This window comes from Puma concolor, chromosome B3 (genome assembly GCF_028749965.1).
Source record: "Puma concolor isolate L17-30 chromosome B3, mPumCon1.1.hap2, whole genome shotgun sequence".
NCBI lineage: Eukaryota > Metazoa > Chordata > Mammalia > Carnivora > Felidae > Puma > Puma concolor.
The window spans coordinates 74057260-74069930 of record NC_141672.1 but is presented as its reverse complement, the minus strand read 5'-3'; positions in this window follow the sequence as shown (position 1 = coordinate 74069930).

The following is a 12671-nucleotide window of genomic DNA, read 5'->3' as shown; positions in this document are numbered from 1 at the left end:
TTCTAGCTCTGTGAAAAATGCTGGTGGTATTTTGATAGGGATTGCATTACATGTGTAGGTTGCTTTGGGTAGTATTGATATTTTAACCACATTTGTTTTTGAAATCCATGAATATGGAATGTCTTTCTATTTGTGTCACTGAAGAATAGATTTTCATCTTTTCATTTTCATTCCTATGTCACTGGACTCTCTGTTTCCTATTTGATCTCCACGCTCTTTTTCCTTTCATTATATGAAATGACTGTACAACACATACCTGATACTCAACATCAATGTTTTTATTTGACATCTTGCCTCCAACCCAAACTCTAGCCAGGCTGAGGAGAGGAGGGCACCTTGCTATACTTAGGAAATCTGTGACAGGCAGATAATGGGAGCATTATATTGTGCTATATAATGGGGTCTATATGTGATAACCCTGTGTTACGACATCCAGATGGAAAGTAGACATTCCAATTGCCTAATCAGTCATAATATAACCTCGATACCCCTTTCATTGCCCCAGGCTTAATGAAAATAAAATAATCCCTTGAAAACATGTCATAGAAAAAGTGCAAAATGCCTGGGACCTGAGCTAAGGCTGGGGACTCATTTTGATTAGTCAATAACCACAAACTTGCAATTAACTGCTGTTACCACAGATCATTCTTCTAGGGTTTACTGTGTTGCAAGAGCCGTTGACTCTTTACGGTCATTGTAGCCACAGAGGGAACCTCATGAATAGTTCACTGTGGGCTTTAGATCAAAGATAGAGATGGTGTTTCCTGCAGATTCTGAGTCTTTCCACTACTTGAGCTGACATGGGGAAGCCAAATCTCAGAACATTTGAGAAACAGTCCCTAAGGGAAGGGTTTTTATATATTACAGATGGAGGTGGAAGGTTCAGGTCTGGGCAATTCTTAAATTCAAAAAGAATGTATTAAGTACTTTCTCTCTGTGTGGCATTGTACAAAGCACTGGGGATTAGATGGTCAGCAATACCAATTTAGTTTCTAACTTTGAGGAGCGAGACATACATTAGCCAAATAAACATACATGTGTGTGATTATGAATGGTGGCAGTTACTCTGAAGGAAAAAAAAATTTAAGAGAGTAGGACAGGTTACCCTGACCTTTATAGGGGTCAGGAAAGACCTTCCTGAGGAGGTGATATTTGCCAGCCATGAAAACACACAGTTGAGGATGGAAAGTGTTCTCCATTACATTTAAGTAATTATCTTGAGGTGATCACATACCTGGAGGTTCTGGAGTATCTGAACATTATGACATATAATGAAGAGTTTTGCCAGAAACTAATGTCTTCTATTTCCAGAAGATATGTGGAATTCAAAGACAATAGACAGAAATTAACTGGAGTCTTTGAAAATTTAAATCTTCTGTTTTAACCAAGGCATCATCATAGTATAGAAAACAACTCTGGGCTGGGAGACGATATTTACAATTATCTGTTGAAAAAGGCATCTAGAAGGGGCACCTGGGTGGCTCAGTTGGTTAAGTGTCCGACTTCGGCTCAGGTCATGATCTCACTGCTGGTGAGTTCGAGCTCCGTGTCGGGCTCTGTGCTGGGAGCTCGGAGCCTGGGGCCTGCTTCGGATTCGGTGTCTCCCTTTCTCTCTGCCCCTAACCCACTAGCATTCTGTCTCTCTGTCTCTCTCTCTCAAAAAAAAAAAACAAACAAAAACATTAAAAAAAAAAAGAAAAAGGCATCTAGAATATATAAAGCAATCTTTAAGATTCTTAAAGAAAACAACTCAAATGTAAATGTGCAAAGGATGTGACAGACAACTCATAGAAGAGCAAACTGAAATGGCCAGTAAATATTTGAAAAATAATGAGCCTCACCAGTGGTCAGGGAAGTGGTAATAAAAACCCTCATGATTTCCCATTTCACCTTGAATAGACTGACAAAAAGGATTAAGCTTTACAACACTAAAACACTGGAACAATAACTTTGTGAAGCAATTGGGCAAGACCAAAGACGAGTGAAGGTACATATACTCTATGACCCAGCCATTCCACTTTAAGGGTCTACTCTGGAGAAATTCTTGCACGTATGAACATAGAGGGACAGTAAAGAGTGTTCACTGTGACCTTATTTTTAAAGCAAAAATTGGAAACAACCTAAATTTTCTAGGAATGGATACACAGAGTGTGTTATTGTGCATCGATTACTGTGAATAGGCTATACTTACATCTACCAACACAGATAAATCTCAAAAATACATCACTGATCTGTTTCTTTTAGAGAGGGAAACAGGATGCCTAGCAGTCAGAGGTGAGAGGAGGATTTTTACTTTTTCATACTTTTGGAACTTAAATTTTGCACCAGGTAAACATATTTCTTTAAAAAAATACAATTAATTAAAAAAAATGTTGAATAATTGCAAGGTTGCAGAGGCTGGTATAGGATCAACCATTTTTAAAAAGTTTTAAGGAAGAACAGCCAGCTCTCTTCTGCTCCCCTTATTGTTTCAGCAACTCACACTGCTCACAATTTAACTCAGATGAGTCCAGACTTGCCCTGTTGTTTCTAAACCTGAACCACCCGTGGCATTGGCTGGGAACCAAAGCTCTTGATTTTCTTCCATTATCTGCTTCTGACAATGGAGACACCAGGGGGAAGAAAAATATATCAGGGACCAGTGAAACATTGGAACCTACACAAGGGAGAGGCTGAGTTCTCATTTTCCTCCTACCTCTGAGGGCAGGCACCTGGTGTGCAGAGCAGCCCCTGCCCTGGGCAGTCTTTCTGGAAAGCCTGGCTTCTCTGGATGATCTTTTCAGCTCTTCTTCCTTTCCTTTTTTTTTTTTTTTTTAAATTTTTTTTTTTTAATTTTTTTTTTCAACGTTTTATTTATTTTTGGGACAGAGAGAGACAGAGCATGAACGGGGGAGGGGCAGAGAGAGAGGGAGACACAGAATCGGAAACAGGCTCCAGGCTCTGAGCCATTAGCCCAGAGCCCGACGCGGGGCTCGAACTCACGGACCGCGAGATCGTGACCTGGCTGAAGTCGGACGCTTAACCGACTGCGCCACCCAGGCGCCCCTACTCTTCTTCCTTTCTTAAGATTGTTTGCTTCCTTCTGAAACTTATCATGATGTGCAGGCGGGGTTACAACAAGGCGCTTTGCTGAAATCTGTTGTACACATTGATATCTACAGTGTAGACTGATATCTCCCTACTCAGATTTCTAAGTCCTGGTGTATCTGAGTTCAGCTCTCTTATGAGGGAGAACTGACCCTTCTCTTGGGCCCCTCCAACTGGAGGATGAGGCCTAAGTTTAAGGCCTAGTTGGCAAGGTCTTGGATCACTAGCCCAGCCTCTTCTCTCATTACGTCCCTCTTCTTCGCACTGATTCCCAGTGCTTTGTACAATGCCACACACAGAGAAAGTACTTAATACATTCTTTTTGAATGAAAGAATTGTCCAGGAGTGCTTGGGTGGCTCGGTCAGTTAAGTCTCCGACTCTTGATTTCAGCTCAGGTCACGATCTCACAGTTATGAGATCACGGCCCTCATTGGGCTCCATGCAGGGTGTGGAGCCTGCTTGGGATTCTCTCTCTCTCTCTCTCTCTCTCTCTCTCCGTCTTCCTCTGCCCCTCCCCTGCTCATGCTCTTGCTCACTCTCTTTCAAAAAAAAAAAAAAAATTGCCCAGACCTGGACATTCCACCTCCTTCTGTATCATATAAAAGCCCTTTCCTTAGGGATGGTTTCTCACGTGTTCTGAGATTTGGCTTCCCCATGTCAGCTCAAGTATTAGAAAGTTTCAAAATTTACATCTTGTACTTCCTATGGGTGGTGGTGAGGGGGAGTAGTCTTAAGTGACTTTGTGGCATTAGTAGTATCCTTGAACAACTTTCTGAGTTAAATTGGGAGAGAAAAGTCTCAGAAAGAAAGGTGTATGCTGCACCTGGACCCCCACAGGTGGCCAGGCTAGCCTAGGACGGAGAAGCATCAAGTGAAGGAATAAAGGAGAAAAGAGCTGAGGTAGGTGATGGGGTCATGGAAACCTGCCACTGCTCGGGCCTACATCTCAAGATTCTCAGAGAGAATCTCCCTGCTGCATGCGTTCCAAGTGCATAGGGACACTTGGCAAGCAGTCCAAAGATCTCACCTCTAACTGAAGACAAAAACTTCTTGGTGGCCCCAGAGCAGACTCCCTGTCATTGGCTGGGGAGACCCTGTAAGACCATAGATGTTTATAGAACAGTAAGGTGAAGAAGTAAAATGACAGGTTTGTGGCTTTTCGTGCTAACTCTTCAGCTGCCACCACCTGAGGACTGGGTGGGGTGGGGTGGGTAGATTTCTTCCGTAAAGCTCAGGTCTAGTTGCATGAGTCTTGTCCTAGTGACAAAGCAACCCCATCAAAATGTCCCTTTTGGCTCTAAGCTCTAGCAGTGTCCCATTATATACAGGTTGCAAATGTCAGGCACGCAGTATCACTACAGAGGCCACTACAGAGTCTGCCTTAGCAGACGAATTTTTTTTTTGTAGAAAAAAAATAGTTCTGTACATGGGAAGAAACAGTATAAATCCAAAAGTGACGGACAAGGATTAGCTGTATCACTGACCTCTTTAAAAAGTGTATATGGATATCCAATCAAAACCAACACGGTATCTCCCTTGAAATGTTATCTATACGAATTTCCAAGTAGACCACAGGACTGTTTTGGAAGGTCCTCAGAAGGCTCCATCATTGATCAGGTAACAGAGTAAAAACTCTGTTTTTACAGAGTCCTTTTCTTTCAAGTGGAAGGGGGAAAAGATAGAAGGATGGGAGAAACTATTCAAACTTCGTCTTTCCTTGTGGCTTGCGGGCTCCTGCTCCTCCTCAGCCTTCTTGGAAGCCTCCTGGCCCTCCAAAGCCTCCCTGGCCTCTGCCACCACATCCATCTCAGCCTCCTCTGCCACCACCTCGGCCTCCAAAGCCACTTCTGCCTCCCCCTTAGCAGATGAATTTTATTCATTAAGTCTGTATTCTCTTCAGGGATTTTAAGATCTCTTCGGGGGCCCTGGGTGGCTCAGTTGGTTAAACATCCAACTCTGGTCATGATCTTATGGTTTGTGAGTCTGAGCCTCATGTCTGGCTCTGTGCAGCTTGGAGCCTGCTTGGGATTCTCTCTCTCTCCCTATCTGTTTGCCCCTTCCCTGCTTGTGCTCTCTCTCTCTCTCTCTCTCTCTCTCTCTCAAAATAAATAAATGAACTTAAAAAAAAAAAGATCTCTTTAGACAGCCCCAACATTTCCTGGCTAACATTTGTGAAGAAGGCTTTAAGGCTTTGTGTCCTCATTTTTAAAATGGAGGCTGATGTTGCTGGTTGCCTGTCCAGTAGCCATCTCCCCTTCTTCCTCACTAACCAACTCCCATTTTACTCAGAGTGGTAATGGCACCCAGTTAAATATACCCACCATCCCAGACTCCTTTGCACATAGGGATTTAAGTGTGATACAATTCTAGCCCAAGGAAGTCACTGAGCAGGGTTTCTAGGAGAGGTTTTAAAAGGGCATCTTCTCTTTATTCTTTGTCCCTTCCTTTCATGTTTGGAGAGGGAGTATCACTTATGGCATACGGCTGTGAGATGGTGCGAGTGAAAACTTCTCTCCCCTCTCTACTCCCACCTTTTTACTGGTCTGCTCTCTCCTTTTCTATCCAGGACAGTAGCTTGTTTCCAGTGAGCATTTTCTACCTGTGCAACAGCTGCTGATGCTTTCATGAAGCACTCAGTTGGATTTACCTTCTCATTACACTTTTCAGAGGGAGTCACCTCACAAGCACAGATGTGGTAGAGAGCCACAGGATGGGAGATGTGCAGAGAAAACAGATTCAGCAGCAGAAAACTGACTACACTAATGGCCCATGATGAAAGAGGGTACTCTCTAGCCCCCAGGCCATCGACATGTTTCAGACCATGGACTATGACATGACCTGTGTGTGACCCCAGCTCAAACCAAAATTACATCAGTTTATAGAAGATAAGAGGTGATATATTTCAAATTCTGGAGTTTTTATTTTTGTTTTATTTTTTTAAAAAAATTTAAAAAATGTTTATTTATTTTTGAGAGAGCAGAGCAGGGGCAGAGAGTGAGCACAGAGGATTCGAAGTGGGCTCTGTGCTGACAGCAGTGAGCCTGATGCAGGGCTCGAAGTCATGAACCATGAGATCATGACCTGAGCCAAAGCCCAGAGTTGGATGCTTAACCAATGGAGCCACCCAGGTGCCCCATGGAGTTTTTATTTATTTATTTATTTAATTAATTAATTAATTAATTAATTTATTTTAATATATGAAATTTATTGTCAAATTGGTTTCCATACAACACCCAGTGCTCATCCCAAAAGGTGCCCTCCTCAATACCCATCACCCACCCTCCCCTCCCTCCCACCCCCCATCAACCCTCAGTTTGTTCTCAGTTTTTAACAGTCTCTTATGCTTTGGCTCTCTCCCACTCTAACCTCTTTTTTTTTTTTTTCCTTTCCCTCCCCCATGGGTTTCTGTTAAGTTTCTCAGGATCTACATAAGAGTGAAAACATATGGTATCTGTCTTTCTCTGTATGGCTTATTTCACTTAGCATCACACTCTCCAGTTCCATCCACGTTGCTACAAAGGGCCATATTTCGTTCTTTCTCATTGCCGTGTAGTACTCCATTGTGTATATAAACCACAATTTCTTTATCCATTCATCAGTTGATGGACATTTAGGCTCTTTCCATAATTTGGCTATTGTTGAGAGTGCTGCTATAAACATTGGGGTACAAGTGCCCCTATGCATCAGTACTCCTGTATCCCTTGGGTAAATTCCTAGCAGTGCTATTGCTGGGTCATAGGGTAGGTCTATTTTTAATTTTCTGAGGAACCTCCACACTGTTTTCCAGAGTGGCTGCACCAATTTGCATTCCCACCAACAGTGCAAGAGGGTTCCCGTTTCTCCACATCCTTGGAGAAGATTATTTTAAAAAAAATGGTGAATCATACTATGTCCTTAGATAAGAAGACTTACTATTCCTAAAGGTGTCACTTCTCCCAAAAATTCACTGTTGCAATATTGTTTTCAGCAAAAGCCCAGTAGAGTTTTTCAAGCAACATAATAAGTTGTCTTTAAAAGTTCAAATAACCAAGAAAAAAATTGGAGAAGAATGAGATGGGGGCTTAATGAAGCAAATATTAATATTCATTACAAGGCTATAATTATTAATACAATGCAGTGTTTACACAGAGATTAAAAGAAGAGAAGACCAATGGAAGAGAGTAGAATGTTCAGAAAGAGACCACGTTGGGGCACCTGGGTGGCTCAGTCGGTTAAGCATCTGACTCTTGATCCTGGCTCAAGTCATGATCTCATGGTTTGTGTTGAGCCTTGCCTTGGGCTCTGAGCTCACAGCATGGAGCCTACTTGGGATTCTCTCTCTCCATCCCTCTCTGCCTCTCACCCGCTTATGTGTGTGTGTGTATGTGCACTCTCTCTCTCAAAATAAATAAATAAACATGGAAAAAAAAAAAAGAAAGAGACCTCCTCACATTTAGACTCAATACATGACAGAGGCATGATAAATTACTGGAGTAAAGATGGATTCTCATCAATGGTGCTGGACAATTGGTTACTCATGGGGAAAAGTTAAATGACATCACTAATTCATACCATCATCAAATTAGAGAAAATTAGAAAAAAATAGAAATTAAACTGGAAATTAAATATAGAGATATGAATGTAAGAAACAGATTTTTGTAAGTCTAAAAGAAAATACAGAATACATTTATAACCTTAAAGTAGACAAATTGACTTAACAAGACACAAAACACAAAAAGCACAGACCATAAAGAAAAATACTAATATATCTGTTTAAGTGAAAAAAAAAATCTGCACACCAAAAGAAACCATAAACAAAGTTAAAAGACATGAATTCCTGAATTCCATAGCAATCTAACCCCCGAAACAACATGCTGTTTCGACAAGAGATATGTTTTGATCCAAGTTTGATTATTGGTTTGATCATTTACTAATTTTGTGACTTAAGCCAAGTTATTTAAACTCTTTGAACTGTTTCTTATATGTTAAAAATGTCAGTACGCAGGACTCCTAAAATGATTAAATGAGATAAGGTATGTAAAACACCATGCCCAGAGCTTGGCACATGGTGGGTACTTTTTCCAGACAATTTTGTGGTACCAACCGGGAAAAATGTAGTGATGCAGTCCTACCTGGGAAGATGCTGGTGAACTTTATAACTTCACTGTAAGTCAAAAAGTAGAGTTGCGCTATTTTACACCTGCCAAACCTATGACGTCCCCATCTATATGCCAGCCCTTCAGAAATTTTTGGATAATTCTTATTTCCTCCCTTAATCCTTTTGGGGGGCAGCTATTTATCTTCAATGAAAAGGTGCTTAATATCACTAGTCATCAAGGAAATGCAAATCAAAACCACAATGAGCTATCACCTCACACCTGCTAGCATAGCTATTATTAAAGATAAGAAGTAACAAGTGTTGGTAAGAATGTGGAGAAAGGGGAACCTTTGCGCACTGTTGGTGGGAATGTAAACTGGTGCAGCCACTGCAGAAAACACTATGGAGTCCTCTCAAAAAATTAAAAATAGAACTATCATACAATTTGGCAATTTCACCTCTGGGTATTTATCTGAAGGAAATAAAAACACTAACTAGAAAAGATAAACGCACATCCATGTTAATTGTTTACAATAGCCAAGACATGGAAGCAACCTAAGTGCCCACTGATGGATGATTGGATAAAGAAAATACATACATACATGTATGGATGGATGGATAATTGGATAAAAAATATATATAATGGAATGTTATTCAGACAGAAAAAAAAAAAGAAGAAAACTTGCCATTTGTAACATCATGGATGGACTTTGAGACCATTATTCTAAATGAAATACGTCACAGAAAGACAAATACCATATGATCTCACTTATAGGTGGAATTTGCACTCCCTACCCCCCACCCCCCAAACACCCACCCAAACCTTGAACTCATAGAGAACCGATTGATGTTTGCCAGAGGCAGGGTTGGGGGTGGGGGGGGGTGTGAAATGGGTGAAGATGGTCAAAAAACAAATTTCCAGTTATAAGTACATCCTGGGATATAATACATAGCACGGTAGCTATAGTTAATAATGTTGTATTACGTATTTGAAAGTTGCTAAGAGAGCAGATCTTACAAGTTCTCATTACAAGACAAAAATTTGTAACTATGTGTGGCGATGGATGTTAACTAGCCTTATTGTGGTGATCATTTCACAGCATATACATACAGTGAATCATTATGTGATACAAGTGAAACTATATATCAATTATATTTCAATGAAAAAGAAACTCATCAAAGTTTTCCTTCCATAATACTAAGATTGAAATTAAATTAAGATCAAAATTCAAATTCTATGCAGAAATTAGAGTTGGAGGCTTAATTTGGCATACCATTAAATCTTGACGTTTAGCTTTTTTTGGCCTCCTTTTTCTTATAGGAGTGACAATGATACCTCATGACTATTTAGGATCAGAGCTTCAACCTAATATAGGAATTTCAGAATAATAATTTCATTATCTGTGTCCAAGAGGTTTGGTCTTACACCTAAGAGTAGATGAGGGAAAGCTGTGAGCCTTCTATCTCTTTTGGATTTTCTTCTCAATCTAGAGTTTGTGCTTGGTTTAAGAGGAGGAGTGGTCTACCCAGACCCATGCTACAACAGCCCACAGTAATGTGGCTTTTTCCCACCACTTCAAAGGCACTGTCAGGAAGTCCACGTGCATTGTGCTGTCAGTAGGACCTGCCTAAGAACCAGCATCCGACAGATGGGGCTGCCCTGGGAACACATGGCAGAGAGTAGACAAGCAGAGAGCCTGCTCTGGAAAGTTCTACTTATAGGTGGGGGAATCGGCTCCTCTCTATGAGAAAATAAGCTATGTGATTGAACTTTCCAAAATGTTATTCTGGGAGATACAGAGAAGTTAAGTTTATAACTTTGGGGTTAGGGAATGCCTTCTATTTCAAACCTTGTACAAGTCAAATTTCATCTTGACCTCTTATTGACCCAAGGGATCATTATTAACCACCTCCCTGCACCATAACATTATTTATTGTAACCTACAGCTTAGGGCATTTATCTGGAACAGAAAATGTCATCAAAATGGTCCATCATGCAGGCACTAGTTACGTATGAGACTTCCTAGCTTAGTGCCTGGAACACATCTTATGCTTAATAAACTTGTGTGAAATCCACATCACTGTAATGTTAAAGATTCTGTCTGAAATTGCTATAAATATTTTCAACATATAATAATGGAGAAAATGGTACAATAAATGTCTATACATCCCTTATCTAGGTTGAACAGTTAACAAATTTGCCATATTTTCTTTTTTGTGGTTTAAAATTTTTTTTGCATTTTTATCCATTCTTTTTATTTAAGTTTTTATTTAAAAAATTTTTTAATGTTTATTTATTCTTGAGAGAGAGAGAGACAGAGCATGAGCGGGGGAAGGGCAGAGCGAAAGAGGGACATGGAATCTGAAGCCGGCTCTAGGCTCTGGGGTGTCCACCTAGAGCCCGACGCAGGGCTGGGACTCATGGACTGTGAGATCATGACCTGAACCAAAGTCGGACGCTTAACCGACTGAGCCACCCAGGTGCCCCTATTTAAGTTTTCATTTCCATTCCAGTTGGCTAACAGTGTTATATTGGTTTCAGGTGTACAATATAGTGATTCAACAGTTCCATACAACACCTGGTGCTCATCACAGCAAGCGCGCTTCTTAATCCCCATTACCTATTTCACCCATCCCTCCATTCCCCCTGACAATATTTGCTTTTTTAAATGCCATTTAAAAAGTCATTTGTGCCCTGAAATTTGTTCCAAATCAGAAAAGACTTGGAAGAAAGTATGACCTGGCTTTGCCAGTCACAGCACCACATCTCTTCTTGTGACACACCAAGCCTACTGCAAGGCTCCAACAAGCCTACCGCAAACACGTGGGACCACATGCTGGAAAGGGCAAGGGAGGCCTCTCACACTTTGCTTGGTACAGAGAGAAGGAAGATAAGGAGGAGGGGCCTGTGGTGACTTGTTCTGATAATGTGTCAAACATAAGTCACATTCTTTACCATTTTGCCATGTTAGAGATTTCCACTCCCATCAGAGCCAAGGCTTTTATTATTATTTTTTAAAGTAGGTTCCACACCCAGCATGGAGCCCAATGCAGGGACTGAACTCATGAAGCTGAGATCAAGACCTGAACTGAGATCAAGAGTCGCACTCTTAACCAACTGCACCACCCAGGTGCCCCGTGCCAAGGCTTTTCTGCATCCAGAAAGTTTGCATACAACCTTCTTCCTTCATTAAAAACAACGAATGAGGCGCCTAGGTGGCGCAGTCGGTTAAGCGTCCGGCTTCAGCCAGGTCACGATCTCGCGGTCCGTGAGTTCCAGCCCCGCGTCAGGCTCTGGGCTGATGGCTCAGAGCCTGGAGCCTGTTTCCGATTCTGTGTCTCCCTCTCTCTCTTCCCCTCTCCCGTTCATGCTCTGTCTCTCTCTGTCCCAAAAATAAATAAAAACGTTGAAAAAAAAATTAAAAAAACAAACAAACAAACAAAAAAAAAACAACGAATGAATACAAAGCCCACACTGATGAGGAAACCTTTCAAAGGGGAGCCAATCAGAGACAATGAAGGAATTTCTTCCACTGGGGCCTATTTTCCACTCCATTTCTACTAGGGGTTCCGAGGAGAATTCACATATATCAATTTCTACCTCCAGCCTGATGACCCTCAAATCTAGAGCTCCAGCCCAGTCTTCTCTCCCCAGCTGAGACTGGTAATCCAAACTGATTTCTAGTACCTTCATCTAAATGCCCCATGGACCTATCAGACTCAGGGGTCCCAAACTGGACTAATTATTTCCACTTCCTCTCCAGAATCTTTTTGAAAGCCCCAGCATTCTCAGATTTAACTTTCACAAATGATTCCTAAATGACCCTGAAACTTGCCCTCCCCCCATTTTTTTAATTGGGGCAAAAGTCACTTAACATAAAATTAACCATGAGCCATTTTATTTTATTTTTTATCAATTTTTTAAAATGTTTATTTAATTTTGAGGGGGGGGGAGAGAGAGAGAGAGAGAGAGAGAGAGAGAGAGAGAGAGAGAGAGAGAGAGAGAGAGAGAACAAGTGAGGGAGGGGCAGAGAGACTTGGAGACACAGAATCGGAAGCAGGCTCCGAGCTGTCAGCACAGAGCCCGATGTGGGGCTGGAACTCATGAGCGGTGAGATTACAACCTGAGCTAAAGTCAGATGCTTAATCGACTGAGCCACCCAGGTGCCCCAACCATGAGCCATTTTAAATTGTACAATTTAATGACATTTAGTGCATTCACAGTGTTGTGTGATCATCACTTCTATCTAGTTTCAAGACGTTTGCATCACCCCCAAAAGACATACACCCATTAAGCACTCTCCGTTTCCCCTCCCCTCAGGCCCTGGAAACACTAGTTTACATTTTATCTCTATGGACTTGCCTATTCCATATGTTTAATGTAAACGGAGTCATGCAATATGTGATGTTTTGTGTCTGGCTTCTTTATGTCAGCAGACCGTTTTCAAGGTTCACCCATGTTGTAGCATCAGTGCTTTAGTCCTTTTTCGAGGCCAAATAATATTC